The sequence below is a fragment of the Macrotis lagotis genome, chromosome X, assembly GCF_037893015.1.
Source record: "Macrotis lagotis isolate mMagLag1 chromosome X, bilby.v1.9.chrom.fasta, whole genome shotgun sequence".
Lineage (NCBI taxonomy): Eukaryota > Metazoa > Chordata > Mammalia > Peramelemorphia > Peramelidae > Macrotis > Macrotis lagotis.
The window spans coordinates 379,885,849-379,911,886 of NC_133666.1; positions in this window are offsets into that span (position 1 = coordinate 379,885,849).

Below are 26,038 nucleotides of genomic sequence, written 5' to 3' on the forward strand. Positions count from 1 at the left end.
CAGCAGCAAAACACACTCACTGGGGCCATTTAGTTGTGAAATTTTGTCACACATAAGAGAAATGAAATGTGTAATGTTTGGACTCAGAAGTCAGACATCGGGGCAAAGAGTAGAAGGTGCAAAAATGCAACTTTTTAGCCTTAGTGTATAACAATTGGTGATATTCGAAAGCAAAAAAAAGTCTGATTTTTGGAAGGAGTAGGTTGTTCCTCCCTGGTATTTTCAAGGATATCTTAGAGAAGAAATATTGTATTGTATAATGAATTTTCTTTTCTTGGCTATTAAATGGTGACTGAGGTCCCTTTCCACTCTCAAAATTTGAAATTTTCTTTTTAAAGTACACTTAAGTCTCTCCTCTCCCCTTTCATATATATTATGTAGTCAAACAAGTGACATTAGGAACCTAACATAGACCTAATCCCAAAGTAATATGTAATGGTTTTGTCTTATATACATTTTATGAAAAAAGAACACTTTTCAAACTATTTATTTAAACTTTTCATTTTTCATCCTTTATATTCAAATATACTAACTACAAAATGGTGTGTTTTGTGCAACATTTCTTGGAACATTTCTGTAAAATATCCAGGCCAGAAATTTGCCAACTAAGTTTCATAAATGAATTGGGGAAGTTGAATCCAGATAGAACTTATGGGTAGGATGAAATACAATTGTACAATTTTTTTTTAATTTAAGGCAATGGGGTTATGTGACTTGCCCAAGGTCACAGAGCTAGGCAATTATTAATTATCTAAGATCAGATTTGAACTCAGGTCCTCCTGACTCCAGGGCCAGTGCTCTATCCATTGAACCACTTAGCTGCCTGCATAATTGTACAAATTGTACAAATTACCTACCAATCAAAGCATCATTTGGAAAAAAAGAGATGAATCAATTAAGTTCTTAGAAAATATAGTCACAAAGTAGGATTAAGAATTGTTAAGGCATGTACAGAGGTACAGAAACATGTGATGGAACACTATATGGAAGGAGCAGCAAAGAGGTAAGTATGCTTGGATCTTAGAGTGACAAGAGTGGAAGGTGAGGTAGCAAGATTTAGAAAACTTTACACATAAAACAATGTATTTTAGATTTGATCTGAAAGGTAATTGGTAGCCACTGGACTATACTGAGTAGGGGAATGACATGCTCAAACTTACATTTTAGGAAAAAAATAGTTTTGGAAATTGAATTTGAGTAAGGTTTTACCCATATGAAAAAGGGAGATTTATTTTGTTTATTTTACTAGTCCAGGCAAAAAAAATATATGATGGCCTGAACTCTTGTGTTTGTGTGAGTAGATGGAAAGGGATAAATGTTGTGGGGGATAGAAATTTTAAGATTTGGCTACTAATAGAATACATGAAGTGAGCAAAAGAGTGGGGGGGAGGATCAGTATTACTATGCTTGGAAATTTGTTTTAATGGGAGGAGAGTGGTACCTTTAATATTATTAGAAAAGTTCAGAAGAGGATAGGGTTTGGGGAAAAATAATGAGTTCTGTTTGGAAATAAATGTTGAGTTTGAAATGCTTAGAAAATAATTAGTTCTAAATGTTCAAGTTTTAGATAAAGGACTGAAGCTAAAAAAGAGACTAAGGATAGATATATAGATTTGGGAATCATCTATAGAATGATTATAAATGAATCTACAATAGGAAGTAAATTCATAAACTAAGAGAGTATGGAGAGGAAAGAGAAAAGGTCCTGGGACAGAGCATTTGAGGACACCCACAGTAATTGATCCTGGAGGAGAACCAAAACATAACAGAATCACAGTCTAGAAAAAGTGGAGATTATTCAGGGGGAAAAGTGCTCTAGAATGACACTTGTTTCAGAGAAGTCAATAAGGATGAGAATGAAGAAGAAAAAGTGCTAGAATTTGGAGTCAGTGGTTAAAGTGTAAGAAGAAGTGGCTTTAGAATCAGAGAACTTAGATTTGAATCCAAACTCTGGTTTTTTTTACCCGAGTAAAATTGTGCATGACACATCTTTTTTTCTTCCCCCTCGGGTTATTAAACTGTGTCTAAGATTTCTTTTGTAGGAAATCAGGACAATTGAGTGATGAGACTGGCACAAACTTGTGTTTTTAGTTATGTATGTAATAATCTAAATGAGTACATATGTGTTACTCTCATACCTATGCTGCAGAAATTAAGTACATAAAATTTGAGAGAAACAGGGATTTTCTGTGATCTTTGAAAAGGCTAGCCCATTGTATTGCCTTTTCCCCCAGAGCTAATCATCTTGAAAACAACAAGAGGTTGTGAGTCTGTTGACACTTTTTGTGGGTGGTGAGGCAACTTTGGGAATCTGTTTGTTTGGTGGCTTTCCCTTTGTTCTAAATATCTCTCAGGAAATGTTGAGTTCTAGTTCATGATGTGAGCTATCTGATACATTAATTAAGTAAATTATGAAGATATTGATAACCAAGACTCAGTGTCATTATTATAATTTTATTTATGTTACCTTCTAATTTCTTGGTTTGTCCATGTCAGAAGTCATGGTATTGTGTAATATAGGTGAGGAACCAACAGGGAAAGGTATGCTCTATTCATAAGGACAGGTCTCTAAAGATCACCAAAGGAATGACAAACATACAAAATGTAGCTCCAAGTTCACTTGGAAGCATTAGACAGTTTTTTCTTTAGCAATATGATCCTTTTTGAGTGCTCTCATGAAAATTTTTCCTCCAAAGTCTGGAATTAGCCATGGTTCAATCTTCTCCTGGGTATGATATTTATTCTGTACTAGCTTGGACTTTCATGGAGTGAAGAAACATTTCTTTAGCTCAAAAACACAATCTTTCATCATGATAATGTCATTGATCATGTCACCATAGTGGGCAAAACCTTCCAGAAGAACAATGCTTTCATTAGACAGTTGCAATAAATGGATGTATTATTTTTGATCATTTTCCCATCTTTGATCTGGCCAATCTTGTAGATCTTCTTGTGTATATATATGTATATATATTATATATATATATATATGTATATATATATATATATATGTATATATGCAAAGGTAGTAATTTTTTAATTACCTAGGATCACAGAGAATTCCATGTAGGCAGGATGTCAAGTTCCAAAATAGGCCACCCAACAAAGACCTCAGTGGATTTTTCAGGGAAGTTACATTGTGCACCAGAGGATGGGGACATATTTGTAATCCTTGCTCTTGGTCACTCCAGTGGAGTCAATTGTCTCATCCTGCCCAAGCATAGTGGACATAGGCACTTGATGCTCTAGCTTCTTATAGGCCAGGTTAGTTTCTCATCCATGTTCCACCATTTATCAGGATCTCCATCAAATGAAACTTCTGAATATGGATATATGTGAATATGGACAATGACTTGGCTCACACAGGAGTGTTTTTTCATGATATTGAAATCTTTAAATCCTTCTTACCATCATCATTTTCCCATTTCTTTCAAGACTTGGTGAAGGTCTTTTTCTTGGATTTATGCCTATTCTTTTAGAATTGTCTCTTAATCTCATTACTGATGTTCCCAGCAAAGATGGTTTTGAGGATTAGGAGGATTTTGGAGTCAGGGGGAGGGTGCATATAAACCAAAATGCTTACAATGACTACAGATAGGTATTTTCACAAAGATGCTCTCAATCACTTCCTTCTTTTTCATATGTGTACCAAGTCTTGTTAATTCTCAAACAATGTGGGTAATAGTTGCCTTATAATCTATGGTGGAATTCAAATTAATTAACAACTGGTTCTCTGCCCTAATGACCTATTTTAAGAATACAAAAAGAAATACAGAAAGGTAGTTTAGTATTTCATGCATTTAATATTAAATAAGGATAATAAAAGAGGTACACAAAACTAGATTATGTTATAGTATTCATAGTAAGCAAATGTATCCTTTTAGAATGAAAGCAGTCACATGACCACAGCAGCCAATGTTGGAATATATGCAGAACCAAAACTCATTCTACTTATTCTAACTCTTTTTTATTCTATTTCCATGGCTTTTAAAATGGGTGATAAGATAACCCTTAAAATCTATATTTCTATTGCTTCATTGTGTCTCAGGTTGCTATTGGTTTCACTGTTCAGGGAACACCAGCATACTTATAATATCCTGGGGGAATTTGGGGTGTAACACAAAGTGGAAATAAGTGGCAACTTGTCACCCCCTGGTTGTTTCGTACTTTTTCTCTTTACCTTGTATGTTTGTTTACTTAAGTAACAATAATGATGGAATTAAAATGTAGTTTTTCATCAAAAGGTAAAATGAATTTTAAGAAATGAATAAGTAAATATTACAAGCATAGTTCTGTCAATTTTTTTTCACCTATGGATGGAATGAACATTAATATGAGCACTTAGAAAACACTGTTCTACAGATGAATGCTATAAAAGAATAAGGAATGTTAATTTGTGATTTCCATATTGGGTAATTGCCCAGATGACCACCTTAGAGAGAACCCTGATTTTAAACAACTAGTTCTCCAAACTCAAGATAAAATTAGGTATTGATTTTGCTGAACTAATGTGAACTTGCTGAATCCCACCACTGCTTATAATCCAGAAAGACTTGAGATGGATGGGCTTCATGAGGGTATTTTTAAGGAAACTCTTCACCTTTCCATTTCTACTTTGTTTTCAAGACAGGGAATCCAGAGACCCATTCCAGGGAGTCGAGAACTTCTGGTGGGGCATATTTCTGTTTTTATTATAGCTGCTATTGAGGAGAGCGGGATGAGCATAGCAAAGGGAGTTGAGTTATCTAGTAAAAGCTTCAGAGTAGGAAGATATTTAGGGAAGAGTAGATCAATCACCCCAGATCAAGGAAAATGACAATTAGTAATGACTTCAGGGTTTTTAGGATTTTTGTCCTCATAAATTATTAAAAACAGTTCTGTAAGGTAAGTATAAATGATAACTTTATCCCTTTTTATACCTGAGGAGACTGATGCTAAAAAAAGGTTAAAGCACTTTCCCAGGATCCCATGGCTAGCAATTGCTGGAGTTAGGCTATAAATTCAGATCTTCCAGATTCTAAGCCCAAGATTCTATTTCTGTCATTTTCTCTTCACTGCCAACACTAGAATACAAAGGAGCCATCTTAAATTGCCTTTATTTCCTATCACTTTAAAACTTTTTTTTTACTTTCCACTATCTTTTTGATTTTATATACATTATTTAATATTCATATTTAGGATTATAGCATCATAAATCTAAATCTGCATGGAACAAATAGGACATCACTTTCGAGATGAGAGAACAGAGAATCAAGGAAGTTAAGTTAATTGCTCTGGTTATGTATGAAATAAATAATGAGAATAGGGATTTGGACCCATTTCCTCTGGCTACAGTCTCCTTTTGGCTTCAAATAATGTTTTTTTTTACAAAACAATGCAGAATTGTACTGTGTTTACTGAACATCTCTAGATAGAGTCTCAAAAACATTAAAATATCTGAAAAGAGGAGCCAGTGTATAGTAGTATAGGAAAAAGAACATAGTAGGAGCAATTAGAAGACCCAAGTTACAGTTTTGAATCTTCCACTTACCAGATCTTTCTTTGTTCAACTGTAAGATGAAGGTATTGATGAGATGATATCTTAAGGTCTCATCAATATCCAAAAACAATGTTTTGAGATGAATCTTTATTACCTAGAAATACCACCAAACAAGCCTAAGGGCTATCTAGGGGAAACTCCCTGGGGGGGTTTATTTCAAAATCCTTCCATTATTATGACCAGAAGAAGGCAATATTTCAGGGTGGCTTGCATTTAAAAGATTAAATTTTAAAAGACATGGCCATCCCAAAGGAATTAATCTCAAGTGGTATTTCAAATTTCAATTCTGTGACAATTATGGAAGAGAGATTTTTACAGCAAATTTGAAAAATGAACAGCATAATGACTAGGAATAAAGTAGTAATTCAGAGCTAAAATTTAGTTCAACTGAAGGTATAGACTGGGAAAAACCCAGAAACTTTTGCAGAAAGATTGTCTTGGGCTACCAATCAGTTAGGTTGTGATGGATGCTTTAGAAAAAGGAGAAGGAAACTGGAGCTAAACAGATGGACTTTGTTGCCTTTACATGATTTGATTGTTTTGCATTACATCAAACCCAATTTTTCCTGCTTAGTAATTTCAATCAGAATTCATCCAAACCTTATTTTAACTAGTTAAATGTTGAAAGTAGATTATTAAATAATGAAATATTACATTTAACAAAAGTTCATAAAATAGAAAAAAATGACAGAAAGGTATATAAAATATTGAACAGAGCTAAAACAGCATTTGAAAGTTTGAATTTATAGTATATTTGATAAATAATTATTATTCAGAATATAGGTTTAAATGGCATTTAGTAAAATGATTAATACATAATTTTAGATGAATTTAATTTAGGTAAATTTACCTGTTTTTCTTTAGGAAACCCCCCAAACCATAGGAGGTGGGAAATATCTGAAATAATACCAGGTAAGAATACTCTTTTTAAATGAATGATCAGTTTATAGATATCTAGATATGCTATTAGTAGGGCCTGGGAAAAATGATATTTTATAGATTTCACACTATGCTATTTATCCTGGTTTGAAAATGTCTCTCCTAAGCATCTGAAATGTCTAAGTAATTATGGAACTGAGGTGATTTTTCAGAGGCTTTCAGTACAATAGCTTTTCATTTTCAGTTCATACCTTCTGTGGTGGCATAAGCAGTATTATATAACAGAAAGAACTCTGGACTAGGAATTCAGAAACTTGATTTGAAATCCCATTTAGTCAGTGAGATTGTAGGTGAGATCACTTAACTTCCCTTGGCTTCAGTTTCTTTATCTGCAAAATAAGACTGTTATTACAAATAATCTCTAAGTTACCTTTTAGTTCTATCTTCTATAAATAGATAATAGAAATTTGATTATTAGGTAGATGATACAATTCTTTTTTCTTTGAATCCTTGGTTTTCAGTGGGACACATTAAGTATTTCAATTTTTACATTACTTTTAAGTGAAGATTCCATTTGTCCTCTCCATTATGATGATTGTATTTACATTGAATGCTAAATCTTAATTGTGTGATGGGATTTAATTTCCTATTTTAAAGTTTCCATTAATTGATTTTTTTTTGTTCTGGAAAGGGGATTGACAGTTTCAAATACAGTCTCCCATCTCATCAGAACTTAATTAAAGTAAGTGCTTCTGAATTCAAGCCATTTTTTAATTTTAGCTTGTACAAATAATTCAGGATCAAAAGAAAACAAACCCAAAGGGAATTCAGTGTTCAAAATACAGAATGCTAAATAAATCAATGTTTAGATTAGGTAGAGAACTCTGGTGGAAAGGAACCCAGAGCAGTTTGAGCACAGGTTTCTGACTTTTTCCCTTAAATTTGGTTCTAAGTAGGTCAAATGGTAGTGAAATTTCTATGTAGAGAATGAAGCAGGTACTCCTAGATAATTATGATTTTCTTAAGCTCTTAAATTTCAAAGAGCATAAAAGAAATTATTTTGATGCTTCAACCAAAACAAACAACTTTTTAGGCAAGAGTTGTTTTGTGAAAGATAAGTATCTTCTGTATGGTATATGGACTTCGTAAAAGGCACAACTCACAATTTTATTGAGAGGCATATCATCTCAAGTTATTATTTTCCTAAATCTCTTTTTAACATTCAGCAGATAAAGTGTATGAGATAATAACAGATTTAAAGGTAAAATGGCACTTTAGTCCAAAATTCTCCTTTTACTGAGGAAGAAGTAGAGGTTTAGAGAAATTAACTGATTTACTCATGGTTACATAGGTAGTATGAAAAAGTGCAATCTAAACCAAAATTCTTATCTTCTAGATCCACTGCTCAACCCCCAATGTCACAGTCAAGACAAACCAGGTAGTTTAGTCTCTCGCTCTATTTTCCCAGGATTAATAAACACTTTCATTTGAAAAAATGCCCCTTCTTCCAATCTTTGGCAAGGAAGTGCAATTGTATTTGTGCTTCGTTAGACCTCATATTTATACTCTAACAAAGAAATCATAGGTTCATAATGATGATGATGCTTGTCCTTCATTCTTGAAGACCATGACAACAGGGGATTAATGCCATGACAAGCAAGTGAATTGGACTTGAGTGAGGGTGTTACTAGCTTCATTTTCTCTTCTGAAACCATCTAACAGATATGAATCAGGATGACTAGAGATGGCCCAGAATGTGAGATAATCAGGGTTAAGTGACTTGTACAAGGTCTTACAGTTAGTAGGTGCCAAGTGTTTGAGGAAGGAAGGAAACACACATTTATATAGTATCTACAATATAAATATAAACTAGGAAATGTGCCAAGTGCTTTACAAATATCTCATTTCATTCTTACAGTAATGCTGTGAGATGGGTGCTTTTTATTATTCTTATTTTGTCATTGAGGCAACTGAGGCAGCAGATTAAGTAGCCAAGATTATATAGTGAGTAAATGAGGCTAGATTCGAATTCAGGACTTTCTGATTTCAGGTCTAGCACTCAACCTATTGTGTAACGTATTGCGATTATAGCATCACAGAAATAGAATCCTTAAAAATCATGTATTTCATCCCCCTTATATTGCAGTTGAGAAAATAGAGACCTAGAGAAGTCAAGTGACTTGTCCAAAGTCACACAGTAGTAATTTGAAGAACCAGGATTCCAACCAAGATTCTTCTGAATCTAAATCAGCCAATAAATACTTGTTAATTACCCATTATGTACCAGACACTGTGCTAAATCAAGTAGTCTTTCTAGTGCACAGTCTTGCCTCAGTAAGAAAAGAAGATTGCACTATTTTGCACATTTTTTTTTACTGTTTCCAAGATTAGCTTGTCTAAGGATTCTAAGATAAACTTGACTATTTGCTGGACCAATGAATAAAGCATGATTTATTTAAATAAAATTTCATTTCCTTTTATTGGTAACAGGTGCCAATCTTTTTTGCAATTCCCTAATCAGATGTATAAACACAGACTGTTTTAATCATTTAGAAAATGCTAGGTAGAAATGTCACTGTGGCTTCATGGTTTATGTATCTTTAATATCTGTAATTTAGTATAATCATGAATATACAAAGGATTGTTGCTTGGTCCTAGAAGTGTTCATTTGGCAAAAATATCCATTGGAAGCACAGTTGCATGAAATTATAGACTCAGGCTGATACAGATAAAAATACATTCATTTAAAGTTTAGAACACTAATTGTTTTGATTGCTTTTTTAGAGATTTACAAAATGTTAACTATGCGATAAACTCTATAGGAAAAGAATGCAATGTTCTAAAGATAAACATATATAAACATAAAGGAAAAACATTATTTTATTGTAATTTATTTTTATTAAAGATATTATTTGAGTTTTACATTTTCCCCCCAATCTTGCTTCCCTCCCCCCTCCCCCCCCACACAGAAAGCACTTTGTCAGTCTTTACTTTGTTTCCATGTTGTACCTTGATCCAAATTGGGAGTGATGAGAAAGAAATCATATCCTTAAAGAGAAGTCTAAGAGGTAACAAGATCAGACAATAAGCTATCTTTTTTTCTAAATTAAGGGGAATAGTCCTTGCACTTTGTTCAAACTCCACAGCTCCTTATCTGGATACAGACGGTACTCTCCTTTGCAGACAGCCCAAAATTGTTCCCGATTGTTGCACTGATGGAATGAGCAAGTCCTTCAAGGTTGAACATCACTCCCATGTTGCTGTTAGGGTGTACAGTGTTTTTCTGGTTCTGCTCATCTCACTCAGCATCAGTTCATGCAAATCCCTCCAGGTTTCCCTGAAATCCTATCCCTCCTGGTTTCTAATAGAACAGTAGTGTTCCATGACATACATATACCACAGTTTGCTAAGCCATTCCCCAATTGAAGGAAATTTACTGGATTTTGAATTCTTTGCCACCACAAACAGGGCTGCTATAAATATTTTTGTACAAGTAATATTTTTACCCCTTTTCCTCATTTCTTCAGGGTATAAACCCAGTAGTGGCATTGCTGGGTCAAAGGGTATGCACATTTTTGTTGCCCTTTCGGCATAGTTCCAAATAGCTCTCCAGAAGGGTTGGATGAGTTCACAGCTCCACCAACAGTGTAATAGTGTCCCAGATTTCCCACATCCCTTCCAACAATGATTATTATCCTTCTTGGTCATACTGGCCAATTTGAGAGGTGTGAGGTGGTACCTCAGAGAAGCTTTAATTTGCATTTCTCTAATAATTAATGATTTAGAGCATTTTTTCATATGGCTATAGATTACTTTGATCTCCTCATCTGTAAATTGCCTTTGCATATCCTTTGACCATTTGTCAATTGGGGAATGGCTTTTTGTTTTAAAAATATGACTCAGTTCTCTGTATATTTTAGAAATGGGTCCTTTGTCAGAATCATTAGTTGTAAAGATTGTTTCCCAATTTACTACATTTCTTTTGATCCTGGTTACATTGGTTTTATCTGTGCAAAAGCTTTTTAATTTAATGTAATCGAAATCATCTAATTGGTGAAAAACATTATTTTTGACTGATTTCATCAATCTCCACTTCATCATATTGTAACATCATATAAACTGGAAGCTCAAGCTAGAGGGAAACAAAAAAAGGGACGTTTATATAAGATTGGAAGAAAAGAGATGGTGGAGATACCAGAAAATGAGCTACAAAATGTATGTTGACCATGAGGAAATATATTAGAAAAAGAACAAGTTGTCATATTTGCTGACAGTGACCAGTTATTCAGCAGAAACCATGTTTCTAGTTTAAAGGGTTATTTTATTTAGATAGAAAGGCAAATGAATGAAATGATAAATTAATGCCTATGTGAACAACTTATGCATGATCAGTATCTTTGGTTTACAAACTTTGTCATTTCTAATTTTGGTGTTCCATGCCTGGGGTAAACACAACCATGGACCTACTCAAATATGGTTTGTGGTGTAGAGGCTTTTGAAAAGATTATATTGAATTATAATCAAGAAAAGGGAGAGAATGGTAGCAACTACTACTTATCCCTTGATTGAAAGATCCTCAAAGGAGGACAGAATGCTGGATGATGACAGTAGAGTAGGATTCTAAAAGTGGTAGTGGGAAGGAAGGAGTATTATATCTGCCTCTCAGCAGGATTGGTGAGTCCATAGGATACGAGTCATACAGTCAGACCTAGAAAAGTTAGCCAGGGATGCAGTTTCATTAGCAGGAAGCCTGATCTCAGTGAGTGCCAGAGAATGAGAATAGCGAGAGTTTAATTATGAAGCAAGCATTCTAATGGGCACAATGGTTATGAAGGGAATGTCTGGAGTGGGTCTTTGGGAGTAAGGTTGAGAAGGATGAGAATGAGATTGGAATTTAGGATTAGAGAGAGGAGAGAGAGTCTTCTTTGGAAGCTGGAATTTGGTTGTGTGAGTTGTAATTGCACCACCTGATGAATGCAAATACTTTAAAGGTTCATGCAGTCCATTTGGTGGACTGTGACCTGTGACCGTAGAGGAATCAGAATAGGTACAAGAAGGAGGTATTGTCTTCCAAGCCATGTCCTATGCACATCTGGCTACAAACTTTCTATATTGAGTTGAAATTTGATTCTTTTTATCTTCCATCCATTTATCCTATGTCCTTTCTCTGAAATAAAGCTTGTGAACATATTTCCAGAAGGGATTGTGGTAAGGAAAATCTTATTTTAAATTATTTAACCTTTCTTGGTCCCAGTTTCCTCATTTGTAAAATGGGGAGAATTGGACCTGATAGCCTCTATAATTTCCTTAAAGCTGTCAATCTATGATCTTATGAACCTCATATTTGTTATTGTTGTTCAGCCTTCATTTTTTAAAAAAAAACATTTCATTTGTTTTTCCAACTACATGCAAAGGTAATTTTTACCAATCATTTTCTTTGCAAGGTTTTGAGTTGCACAATTTTTCTCCCTCCCTCCCCTCCCTCTCCCCTCTCCCTGACAAAAAGCAATGTCATATAGCTCTATATTTATAGCCATTATAAACATAGATCAATATTGAACATGTTTTGAGAGGAGAATTAGATCCAAAGGGAGAAAGAAAATATCAGAGAGAAAAAAATGACAATATATGACAACCTTTAAAAAATGAAGATAATAAGTTTTGGTCTTTATTTAAACTTCACAGTTACTTCTCTGGATATGGTTTGTACTTTCCATCACAAGTCTTTTAAAATTGTCTTTGATTATTGTATTACTGAAATGAACAAGTCCATCATGGTTGATCAACACCCCATATTTTTAGAGTATATACTGTTTTGGTTCTGAGCATTTCATTCAGCATTGATAGGTCTTTCCAGGTTTTTCTGAAATCCCATTCCCCATGATTTCTTATAGAACAATGGGCATCACCTCAATTTCCAATTCTTTGCCACTTCAACAAGAGTTGCTCAATATTTTTGTCCATGTGTGATTTTTACCTTTTTTCATCATCTCTTCAGGATACAGACCCAGTAGTAGTATTGCTGGATCAAAGGGCATGCCCATTTATATTGCCCTTTGGACATAATTCAAATTGTTCTCCAGAAAGGCTGAATCAGTTCACAACACCACCAACAATGCATTAGTGCATCCTTCATTCTAGAAGAGTACCATTGTCATCATGAAAGTGATGAATTGGCTATAAGTGAGACAGATCTGGGCAAGAGTAAAGATGATGGTCACATTCTTCTTTTTAGCTGTACCATTCACAAGACTTAACATTTACTCTTGAAAATTCCTGGATATCACCAATAGTGGCCTATAGGAAAACTTATCATGCACTATTTACTAAAGAACAAAACTAAATTTGTTCAACTCATTTTTGATTGTACCTATCATGCAGTCTTATTCCCTGAAGGATCAGGATACCAGATGTTTTATATCTCTTCAATATTACCTTCTGTTTAGAGCTAATCTGATTCTTCACTTCCCCTGATTTGTATATATGTGGGAGGGGTTCCTCCTCTATATTTTATAATAAACGACGGTGACAATTGAAGACTCAATATTTTCATTATATTCTCACTATTCAAGGTAAATATTCCTGCCTGTTGATTTCCAAACTAATTGTGCTATTTTCTTTATGTTAAATTTCTAGGAATTGGGGGGGGGGGGAGTAAATAAATCAATTTTGAGCAGATATGGGAATGAGTATTAACATTCTGGATGTGCTTTGGATACTATCAAAATAGAATATTGGGGAAAGTACTTGATATAAAGTAAAAAAAAATCCTAAATATGACCTTGTTCAACACTAATTAACTCTCAGATCATGAGCAAGTAGGTTAATGTCTTACAGTCTCAGAAAGTTTCCTATTCCTGTATATATTTATATATAAATATAAAGTGGGAATAATGTTACATTTTAGAGGGATGTTGGAAAAGGATGTTATCTATACATCTTAAAACTCTGTAAAAACTTCATAGTTAGTTTTGTTATTTAATAAACATTTCTAGTTATTTAATATATTCATCATATCCTAGAATTTCACTCTAAATTATTATTAAACTAGATAGCTGTAGTGCTCAGGGTGATACCTGGTAGAGCACTTTGCAAAATGTAAGCATGATATAAATTTAGTTACCATTATTATTGTTGTTGTTACACCTCATTCAGCATATTGCATATATGTGGAAAGCTTCATTTGCTTCTGGCCACTGCACTGTATCAAGATGAAAAAACTTTTTTGATTGACAGAAAGCTGAACTCTTCCCCACAAGCTATCTGAATAAACCCATGTAAGACCTATTTTTTATACTATTGACTTCCTTGAACTCCGGGGATCTACAATACTATTCAGACTTTGAAACTACTTTTGCTCCATTTCTTCGATTTCTTATAGCTCCTCTTTAAGAATTTACTTTTGTAGAAATAAATCTTGTAGGGCTTATCTGTGACTGATAAGGCCTTAAAAAGTTTTAAGAAATATTATAATTCTGGGGGCAGCCAGGTGGCACAGTGGATAAAGCACTGGCCCTGGAGTCAGGAGTACCTGGGTTCAAATGTGACCTCAGACACTTAATAATTACCTAGCTGTGGCCTTGGGCAAACCACTTAACCCCATTTGCCTTGCAAAAACCTAAAAAAAGAGAAATATTATAATTCTGGCTTATCTTAATCTCTCCAGAAGCCTCAGAAGGTTATTATGACAAAGAAACATCCCTGTCAAACATATGTTGCTCAAACCTAACCTGGTCAAGACCTAATTGTTTCTTCTGCATATTTTTCCTGGACATTCACTTCTTTTAAACAGAATTATATCATTTTGAAAATAGTTTCTAAGGTAGAGCCAAGATGGCGACAGGAAAAGAACCTCTCCTAGGTGTTCTCTCCATAATATTTCAAAAATCTTAAAATTATGACTCTAATTAAATTTTCGAGTGACAGAACCCACAGAAAGATCCAGTGTGGTAATTCTCCACACCAAGGTAATCTGGAAAATAGTGGAAAGGCTCAGCTCCATGTCATTAGAGGGGCGCCAGAGTGAAGAAACTTCAGCCTCTGGGAGGCAGTCCCAAGGTGCCTGGGAGCCACGGCTCATGGCAGCAGGGGCAGTTTCCTGACCTACATCCAGGGGAGCACCGGACACAAATTGGAGGATCAGTGGAGGGGACCTCTGCCAGAGAGAGCATATGAAGCTCAGGCCCTCAGGGCAGTTGTGGCAGTCAACTCAGCAGCCCAGGCCTGATGGTAGCCCAGATCCAGGAAATGAAAGCAGGCATGGAGCCAGTAAACAGGAGTGGAGTCAATAAGCAGGAGCCCCCAGACAACTGAGCCTTGAGTACTCAGCCCACCGAAGGTAGAGGAGTGGAAAGAGACTTCCAAGGTCTGACCTCTGTACCTGGAACAGAACTCTGGGGTTCTGACCATATTCAGATACTGATCACAGGCTAGCCCCACCCCCCTCAGCCCTATGGCAGAGTGATGCACTTGTGGTCATTCACAGACTAGGAGTGAAGTCAGAGATTCATACACTGAGATCCTTGTGGGGTGGGTTTTCCAATAATACTCAAAAGCTCAGGAGGCACCCCAAAACCAGGCACAGGCTGGAGAAATGAGTAAAGAGAGAAAAAAAAGGAACACCATTGAGAAATACGTTGTCTATAATCCCAAGAAGGATCAAAATACTCAATCTGAAGATGAGGAAGTACATCCTCCTGCATCTAAAGACTCCAAGAAAAATGGAAATTGGACTCAGTGTATGACAGAGCTCAAAAAAGATTTTGAAAATCAAGTAAGGGAGATAGAAGAAAAACTGGGAAAAGAATTGAGAGAAATGCAGAAAAAACATGAAAAGGAAGTCAGCAGCTTAGTCAAGGAGATCCAAAAAATGCTGAAGAAAATAACATGTTAAAAACCCAGCATAGGTCAAATGGATAAAACAGTTCAAAAAGTTATTGAGGAGAAGAATGCTTTAAAAAGCAGAACTGGCCAGATGGACAAAGAGAAAAGAAAACTTTCTAAGGAAAACAAATCCTTCAGATGTAAAATGGAGTTAAAGGAAGCTGATGACTTTATGAGAAGTCAAGACACAATACTTCAATACCAAAAGAATGAAAAATTAAAAGAAAATGTGAAACATCTCATTGAAAAAACAACTGATCTGGAAAACAAATTCAAGAAAAATAATTTAAAAATTATTGGGAGATCTGAAAGTCATGATCAGGAAAAGAGCCTTGACCTCATTTTTAAAGAATTCCTACAGGAAAATCACCAAGATATCCTAGAAGCATAGAGAAAAATAGAAATTGAGAGAATCCACTGATCTTCCCTGGAAAGAGAGCCAAAATGCACAACCCTCATAAATATTATAGCCAAGTTCCAGAACTCCCAAGTCAGAGAGAAAATATTACAAGCAGCCAGAAGAACACAATTCAAATATCGTGGAGCTGCAGTCAGGATCACACTGGGCTTAGCAGCAACTACATTAAGGGCTCATAGGGCTTGGAATATAATATTTGTGAAAGCAAAAGAGCTTGGAATGCAACTGAGAATCAACTACCGCAGCAAAACTGAAAATCCTCTTCCAGGGGAAAAGACATACCTTCAGTGAACCAGGGGAGTTTCAGTTGTTCCTGTTGAAACAAACAGAGCTGAACATAAAGTTTGACTTTCAAATACAGGACTCATGTGAAGCATAGAGAGTGGAGGAGAAGGGTAAAACATGAGGGATTTAAGGATGATGAACTGCATGTATTCCTGCATAAAAAAATGATACTGATAATATTCATATAAAACATCTCATTTAATAGAGCAAGTAGAAGGAGCTTATATAGATGAAGCACAGGAGAGAGCTGAACTTGAAGATATATTGTAAAAATGGAATCAGTGACTAAAAGGGAAATGTAATAGGAGTAAGAGAAAGAAGAGGTGGAAATACAGCCTACTAAGATATTTCATATAATAAGATTTATTTTACAATGAGCTATTGCAATGATATGGAAGGGGGGAAGGAGGGGGGAATGAGGGAGCTTTCACTCTCATCAGAGGTGACTTGTAGAGGAAACAGCATACACACTAAATGGGGTATAGACATCTAGAAAAAAAAGGAGAGAAGGAGGATGGGGGAAGGGGGGATGTGAGTGATGGAGGGGAGGATAGATTGTGGAGGACAGTGGTCAGATATAGTACATTTTCTTTTTTACTTCTTGCAAGGTACTGCGATTGGGTGGCCTGTCCGGAACCATGGGGTTGGGTGGTAGCTGGGCCTTAGGGCTGGTATGTGGGCTCTGGGCCTCTTGTCCCCAGGGCCATTGATCAGTCTGCTCCACTCAGTTACCCTACAGCCCATTTTAGAAGAGGGACAGAGTGAAAGGAGAGAGAAAATATAGCATATGGTAGTGGAGAGGTATGGATGAAGGGAGTTGCAATCAGCAACGGCAATGGTGGAAAAATATTGGAGTAGCTTTTGTGATGGACTTATTATAAAGAATGTGATCCACCCTCAACAGAGCTGGTGGTATTGGAACACAGACTGAGGAACATTTTTTTTCCACTTTACTTTATTTTTCATGAGGGTCCATATTTTTTGGGAGGAGGGAGTATTATATTTACTTTTATACTAGAATATTTTAGCAATGTATAAAAAATCATTTGTACAAAATAAAAATAAATAAATCTGTCAAAAAGAAGAAAATAATTTCTAGTGATCAAGGTCATGGTGATATGATCTATAGGCATTGCTTGGGCTGGCAGACCTCACTCATTTTTGCATAGACCTTTTCAATTTGGAATTCATGAATGTGGACTTGAAACTCAACAGCAAACTTTCTTTTGATCTTTCCCTTTCTTTGGGAAATTTGCAAATTCATTATGTGCTAGACTTCCAGAATTTCTATACTTATGTCCTCTCCTATAGTAAGTCAAGATCACCAGATACATCAGAATTCAATAGGCAGAAAATGCTGCTTTGATTCATTCATAATTAGATATCAGGGCAGGTACAATAGCATAAAGAACCATGCACTTGGGTAAAGGTAATCAACCATAGCACCAACTAGAGAAGATCTCACCCTCTGTTATAGTCTTCTACATATTTACTGGCACACCTTTAAGCATCAAATGGGAGTACTTGTGTCTTGGTATTTTGCTTTGCCATGATGTTATACCAGTTATTTATTCTTCCTTAAGCTTCTTTGTGCTTCACCTGGTAGAGGAAGTTCTTTTTGGTGGGTATGAGGCAGTGCATAGAAAACAACTGTGTGTCTGTCAGGGTTCAGGCCTCAAATTTGATAACCCACATTAATGGGCTAATAAAGACCTCCAAATTCAGGACTTTAATATCATATTTTCATTTCTGGATATAATTAGAGGAAAGGTTCTGCTCAGAACATTAAAAAACTTGGTTGTGTGAAAATTTAGCTTGAGAGAAGATATTAGATTCACTTATTAAAATTTTTCTAATGCTAAAGGTTTACAAATAACATTACATACATCATTTCATTTGAGTTTCACAACTCTGTAAAGAAGGTGATTGTTGTCCTTCTTGCATGAAGAATAAAAATGATATAGCTATGTTGGGGTAAAGGTATACTGTGTAAAGGTATACTATTCATTTTCTTCTTTTGAAAAGTCATTTATTTGATAGTCAAAGTTCATCATTTATTAATTAATGATATATTTTTCCATAGGCTGCCTAACTATATCACCTTATACTGGAGAATTTATGTCCCCAGTTCTATTGAACCTTCTTTGAAGTTCTTAAGGTATAGGTACATCTGCTTCCCACTCCCACAAGATTCTCATATGGACAGTCAAATCTAAGGGATTAAGGGAGAGAGAGAGAAAGAGAGAGAGAGAGAGAGAGAGAGAGAGAGAGAGAGAGAGAGAGTTATCAAGCCACTTTTGGTTCACAGATGATTGTGCACTCAGTGAAATCTCTGAGACTTTAATGCAATGGAGTATGGATCAATTCTCTGCCACTTGTATTAATTTAGAACTGACAATACCCCCCCCCAAATATGTTCTCCAACAATCAGAACCACACCATCTATATGTGGAATCACTGGTTACAGCAAATGGAGAGATTTTGAATGCTGTAGATAAGTTCACTTACTTTGGCAGTATACTTTTTATGGATATCTACATAGATAATGTGTTTGATACATGCATTGCCAGAACTAGTTTAGTATTTAGAAGACTGAAGGAAGGTGTGAAAGAGACCTGAAAGAGAACTCTACTGAGTTCATATGCTAACTTCATTATTCTATGTCTGTGAAATCTGAACAGTATACCAGTTCCATGCCAGGAAACTGAATAACTTCTGTTTGAATTGTCTTAGGAAGATTATGAAGATCACCTGGCAGGACAAGGTACCTGACACTAATGTCCTTTTATGAACTGAACTGTTAAGCTTTCAAACACTATATCACAGAGAGCATAACTCTAATGAGCTGGTCAAGTTGTTTGAATCCCAAACTTGTTTACCTAAAAGATTATTTTATAGAGTACTCCCACATAGCAAGTGCTCACACAGAGGAACTTTGGAATTGATTGTGAGACAGAGGAAACACTGGCACAGGACTGCCCAGAACAGAGTGCCCATATCAAAAAAATTCTCTTCTCTATGTGCAAAGAAGAATTGCAGTAACTCAAAGGAAGCATAAAATATGCAAATTTAAAAACATCTCCAAATATTCATATGAACTATTTGTACCTAATCTGTGGCAGAGCCTTACAAGTTAGTCTGTTCAGTCACAGTCAAGACACAGTATACCTTTACCCCAACATAGCTATATCATTTTTATTCTTCATGCAAGAAGGACAACAATCACCTTCTATACAGAGTTGTGAAACTCAAATGAAATGATGTATGTAATGTTATTTGTAAACCTTTAGCATTAGAAAAATTTTAATAAGTGAATCTAATATCTTCTCTCAAGCTAAATTTTCACACAACCAAGTTTTTTAATGTTCTGAGCAGAACCTTTCCTCTAATTATATCAACTCTGGGTTCTTTCTAGCTCTCTCACCCCATATAATCCATTTTTACTGAGGGTTTTGTAAATTTCCAGTTTCCAATAGACTATTCAGGCATATACATATAATTGAAGAAAGCCAAAGTGGTCTAAAAGGCCCAGATTAAAAAATAATGGTAGAACCCTTATAAGGTCAGAAGATAAATGTGATTTTCAGGGAATCATCTCTCAAACATCTGACTCTCATAAATTAGATGAAGACTATCTAGGTCTTTTAACCACCATAAAATAACTAATACAAAAATATGCAAATCTTAGCTCCCTAACCCTCAAGTTACCACTCATTGGTCTCAGATCTACCATCTATGGCCAACAACACCAGGCCTAATTGTGGGATGTGTTCAGGAAAGACTAGTACCTCTGATGTGAGGGATTGATTTCCACTTTTGGCATTTATCTGATCCAATCAACTCTCACCCATTACTCCAATAAACTGTAGCACAAACAATAGTAATACCCCTATAAGCCATTTTGACAGAAGGGCTAAAGCAGGTTGAGGGTAACCAAGAGATATTTTTCGGTGAGTTAGAGGCATTTTTATCCCAAGTTTTTGAAGTTTTCCCGTGATGGAATAGATGAAAGAGAACAAGTTGTTTCAGTGGTTATAAAGGGGACTAAAGTAGGAGATGTAGAACATTAGTACAACCAAGATCATTAGGCCATATTGAGTCCTTACTTGTTGTCTTGACTCTCTGAACTATCACTAGACTATGATAACCCTGGAAAAGAGAGTGAGACCAATGACTGTGTGCAACTCTGCCTCAATTAAATCCAATTTATGCAATTAATAAAAAAGTACCCACACCATTGTAAAAACATTTTTAATTTATGGAGTAAAACAAGTTTTTTCCATACATATTAACAAATTATATATATATATATTATAAATAAACTATATAAAATAATATATAATAAATAAAAAGTAAATAAAAAGATGATCACACATGAAACTATTAATCTATTCTGCACAATTTAACATTTCCTTCAAATATACAACATTATAGTGTAAATTTCTTTTCCCCCTTTTTAATCCCCCACCTGCTATAGAGATGGTTACCATTAGACCCAAATTGGTATGTATACATAACATACATACATACATACATACATACATACATAAAATATTCATTATATATTTCCATTTATTGGTTAACTGGATGAAGATAATATCTTACTTCACATATCTTTATACTTAATTGCAGCAATACAATATTCAAAATAACCTACTCCAAGTCATTCTTTAAATAATATTGTTATTACTTTGTTTGAAGTTTTTCCATTTCTGCATATTTCATCTTCATTATTTCTTTATATTCAAGCAAGTTCTTCCATGTTTTTAAAAAATAATTTTCTAAAGTCATATTCTATTACAATCATATACCACAATATATTCCATCAAACTCCAATTTCTGTGTATCCCTGTAATTTCCAGATCTTTGCAGCAATAAAGAGAGCTGCTATAATTATTTTATAACATGTAGGTTCTTTTCATTTTTTCTAATTATCTTCAGAAACAGAGTAAATAATGGTATTATTGGATCAGTGAGCATAGGTACTTTAATAACTCTGAGCATAATTTCAGATTCCACCATCAATGAATTAGAGTCTTAATTTTTTTCACATCCCTTTCAACAATTGTGATTTTGTACTTCTAGCATTTTGGCCAATCTAGTAGTTATAAAATGATATCTCAAGGTTGTTTTAATTTTCATTTCTCTAATCAATAATGATTCAGAGAATTTTTTCATATGATTACAAATAATTTTGATTTCTTCATCAGGAAATTGCCTATTCATATCCTTTGACCATTTGTCAATTAGGAAATAACTAATATTCTTATAGATTTGATGAAGTTCTTTATATAATAGGGATAGGAGACCTTTCTCTGATAAGTTTTTGTCCCTGATTTTCTTCTTTCTTTCTGATCTTGGCTCTATTTCTTCTATTTGTGCACATACTTTTAATGTCATTTAAATCAAAAATATCCATTTTATTCTTAATTTTGTTCTCTAAATCTTTGTTTATTCAGATATCGTTAACTATCCATAAATATGATAAATGATATGTTCTATGCTCTAATTTTCCTAGACAATCTCTTTTTATATCTAGGTCATGTATCCATTTAAAAAAATATTTTCACCCCAGTTATATGCAAAGACAATTTTCAGCATTAATAATTTTGCAAACTTTTGAATTCCACATTTTTATACCACCCTACCTTCTCTCTCCCCTGCCCATGGCAGTAAAAAAATTGATATAGGTTGTTCAAGCATCTGAATTGAACTTATCTTGGTACAAGATATTGATCTATTACCAGTTATTTTTTCTCACTGTTTTCCTTCTCAGTTCATTTCTTCACTCTATCCCAGTTACCTTATCTTTTCCTTTTACTCTCTTATTTCTTATTTTACCCATCAGTCTAAAAGTCTCTCCTTTGTTATTGTGTTCTATTCATCCTTCCTACTCTTAATCTATATTCTCTTCTAATAGTATCTCCCCAACCATATCCTTAAGTTTTCTCACTTCTAAAATTTCAGGAGCCTTCTAAACCTTTTCAATGTATACATATACACTTCTTTCCCCTTCAAACCAGATGAAATCACCAAGTCTAGATTTCCATTTACTTCCTCCATATTACTTCTTCCTTTCATGCTCATGTTTATGAGATAATTTCTCTTTTTAATCTTTTCCTATCTAATAATTTTTAGAATTTCCTCATCATATATAACTTGGCCCCAATTTTTCTTTCAAACTACCTTAGCAACGCCAACAATTTTTAAAATACTACTACTAATCATAACTTAAAATTACTATTATTAATAACATTTTCATATATTAGTAAATAGTTTTACCTTAAACAGTGCTTTATAATTATTCTTTAGTGATTTTCTTATATTTCTTCTGATATTTTTAATATTAAATTTTTCCATTGAGTTCTGCCCTTTTTTTGTTAAAAAAAAACCTGCAAGTCTTCATCAAACATCCATTTATTTAAGGTTTACATTCAACTTTGTTTGAGAAGTTATTCTCATATGCAATCCCAATTCCTTTGAAATATGATGTTCCAAGACTTAAAATCTTTTAGTATAGAAGCTATTTGAATTTTCAAAATCCTGGTTGTTTCCCCACAGTATTTAATTTTTTTTCTTATTGCTTATAATATTTTCTCTTTAACCTAGGAATTTTGAAGCTTGACTAGGACTTTCTTATGTTTTCTTCTTAGGATATCTTTCAGGTGATGATTGGTGGACATTTTTTCTATTTGTACTTTACTTTTTACTTCTAGAATTGCAGGAAAAGTTTTCTTACTTGTTTGTATTGTATATAGATTCTTTTTTTTTTTTTTTTTGGTCATTACTTTCAGGTAGGGCAACAATTCTTGTATTGTTTCTCCTTGCTCTGTTCTCCAGATCAGTTTTTTTTTTTTTTTTTTTTTTTAGTTTTTGCAAGGCAATGGGTTTAAGTGGCTTGCCCAAGGCCACACAGCTAGGTAATTATTAAGTGTCTGAGGCTGGATTTGAACTCAGATACTCCCGACTCCAGGGCCAGTGCTCTATGCACTATGCCACCTAGCTTCCCCTTGATCAGTTGTTTTTCTAATGAGATGTTTCAGATTCTTTTCTATTTTTTCTCATTTTATAATATCTGTCTTATATGACATCTCTTGATTTCACTTATCCAATTTTAGTTTTGAAAGAGTTATTTTCATCCTTGAGATTTTTTAATGTCCTTTTCTAATTGGTTACATTTTTTTACCTAATGGATAGCTTTTATTATGATTTTCTTCATTTTCTCTTATCTGATTTTTGATTTCCTTTATGATTCTTTCAAGATTTCTTTTTGGGCTTGTTACCATTTCATAGTATTCTTTTTTTTTTAGTTTGTTTTTTTTTTTTTGCAAAGTAAATGGGGTTAAGTGGCTAGGTAATTATTAAGTGTCTGAGGTCAGATTTGAACTCAGGTACTCCTGACTCCAGGGCCAGTGTTCTATTCCCCCACTGAGTCACCTAGCTGCCCCCATAATATTCTTTAAGGTAGGAGTGGCTTTCTTCTGTTTCACTGTCTTCCTCTGAATGTGAAGCCATTTCATCTTTTAAAACAAGGTAGCTATCAATGGTTGAGTTCTTTTTCCCTTTTTTTATTCATTTTATTTTTAATTTATCTAATTTTATTTTTAGCAGCTTAATATTATTTATTGGTTTAATCCTCAGTTTAATCCACAGTAATGTTATTCTAGACCTGAAGTCCTAACTGTTTTTTTCTAATTCTTTCCAGGAACAATCTCAGAGATTCCTCTCTTCCTTCCCTTGGTATGTGGAAAGAATTAGAAAAGGTGGCCTAATAATTATCTCCTTTACTTAATCCTGGTCCGCTTACCATGACAGACAGGGATTCCTGCAATTAAAAAAAAAAAGCATGCAAAAACTTCTGCAAAGATGAATCCATTCTCCAATTGTACATAGAATATGCACACACTTAATGGGCAACATGAAATTCAATAGATCTGAAAGATAACTCTTGTTACAAGAGAACTCAGTAGTTATCAAATCCAAATAACAGAGTTGAATGAAACAAGACTGGTAGATGAAGGTCAGCTTAATGAAGTTGGAACTGGATACATGTTTTTCTGGAGAGGTCTTAGTAAAGAAGAGTTCTATGAATCCAGTATAGGTTTTGCAATCAAAACTAATCTAGTTAACAAGCTAGCACATCTATCAAAAGAAGTGAATAACAGGCTCATGACAATGTTATTGCCATTTGTGGAAAATCATTATTTGGCAATCAACAGTGCCCATACTTCTACCATGATGAATCTTGAGAAGTTCAAAGAAAATTTTTTGAGAACTTGGAAACTGTTGTTGTCAATGTCAAAAAAGGACAAATTTAAAATTCTGGATGACTTTAATCCTAGAGTAATCACAGACTAACAACATGGCAAAGACTCATTGGGAAGAATGAAGTCAAAAATAGTTACAGAGTCACTTATGCCTCTCATGACCTTATCACTAATATCAGCACTTCCATTTACCTAAATGCAATAAAACTTCATGGATATACAGTCACTGCCAACACTGGTATTTAAAAGTCTATGTGATTGTAAGGAGAAAAGGCAGAGAGGTTGTGAAAGTGTCAAAGGCAATGTGTGCTGTATAGTGTTGTTCTAATCATAAACTTTTACTCTTCAAGGTAAATATTGCATTCATCAACAATAAGGCAAGATGATTAACAGAAGTCTTAATCTGACCAGATTAGAGTGTTTCTCTAAGGGAAAACAATTTCAGGGAAAATTGAGCCAACAGTGAAGCAGAAAAGGAGTAGGCAACTTTTAGAGATTTGGTGTACTGCTCTGCATTACTTGTCACATGCAAACATCAAGATTGGTTTGACAAAAATGATGGGGAAATTCAGAAACTGCTAAATGGAAAACTCTGCACAGTTACCAGCAGGATAGTTCATCTATTTCTAAAAATATAGCACTTAACTCCATCAAAAGTTAAGTAGAAGAAAACTTTAAAGATTCTTGACTCAGTAAGAAGGTAAATGAAATTCAATTTAATGCTTATTTTAACAATCCCAAATATTTAAATGATATTCTAAAGACTATTTATGAGACAAAGAACTATGGTATATCTCAACTACTAAGTACTGATCGAGGCACATTGATTAGTCATAAGGGCATGATCCTGGAGAGATGGGTTTAACACTTCCATCATATTCTCAACAGACTGTCATCAATCAATGCTGAAGTCATTTACTGTTTACCTCAAAAGTCAATCCCTCACTAGTCAGATTCCTGATGAAATGGTTTTTGAATGCTAATAGGCAAAGCTCCTGGAATTGATTCTATTCCAGGTGAAACTTGCAATTTATTTGTGCAAATACATTGCTCATATAAAATTTTGACTAAATTTCTGTTGGACATAAGCCAAGAATAAGCCAAGTGGAAGTTATTCCCCAGGAGTTCAATTCATCATCCATCTCTTTGAAAGGTAAAGGAAATAGATTGTTCTGTCACAATCATGGGGAGTGGAGTCCTCTCTCTTTATCATTGTTGGCAAGATTCTTGCCAGAGTTCAACTTAATAGACTGATCTTTCACCTGAAAGATATTTTCATCAGTGTTTTTCAAATGCCTTCAATGAGGAGAAACAGGGTATCGAGATCAACTAATGCCCTAGTGGTGCATTATTTAACCTGAAATGAGCAGAACCCAAGACTAAAGCAAAGTAAGTTTTGGACCATTATTTTCTTTTTGTTTTCTGATGATTATACATTCAAAGCAGTTGCTTAACCTGAGATGCAACAAAATGTGTATCACTTCTCTGTTGCTTGTACTCATTATGGACTTACACAACAAAATCCCAATGTTTCTACTAACCAGCACTGCATCATCTATACATGGAATCATTGGTTTTAGCAAATGGAGTTTTAAATACTATAAGTGAGTTCACTTACCTTAGCATTGATGATCTGCTGATGTTGGTCCTTCATTCTTGAAGACAACCATGACATCAGGGAGGTAATACCATGCTAAGCAAGTGAAGTGGATTTGAATGAGGGAGGTACTGTGCTAAGTTGTCAGCCTCACTTTCTCCTCTTGAATC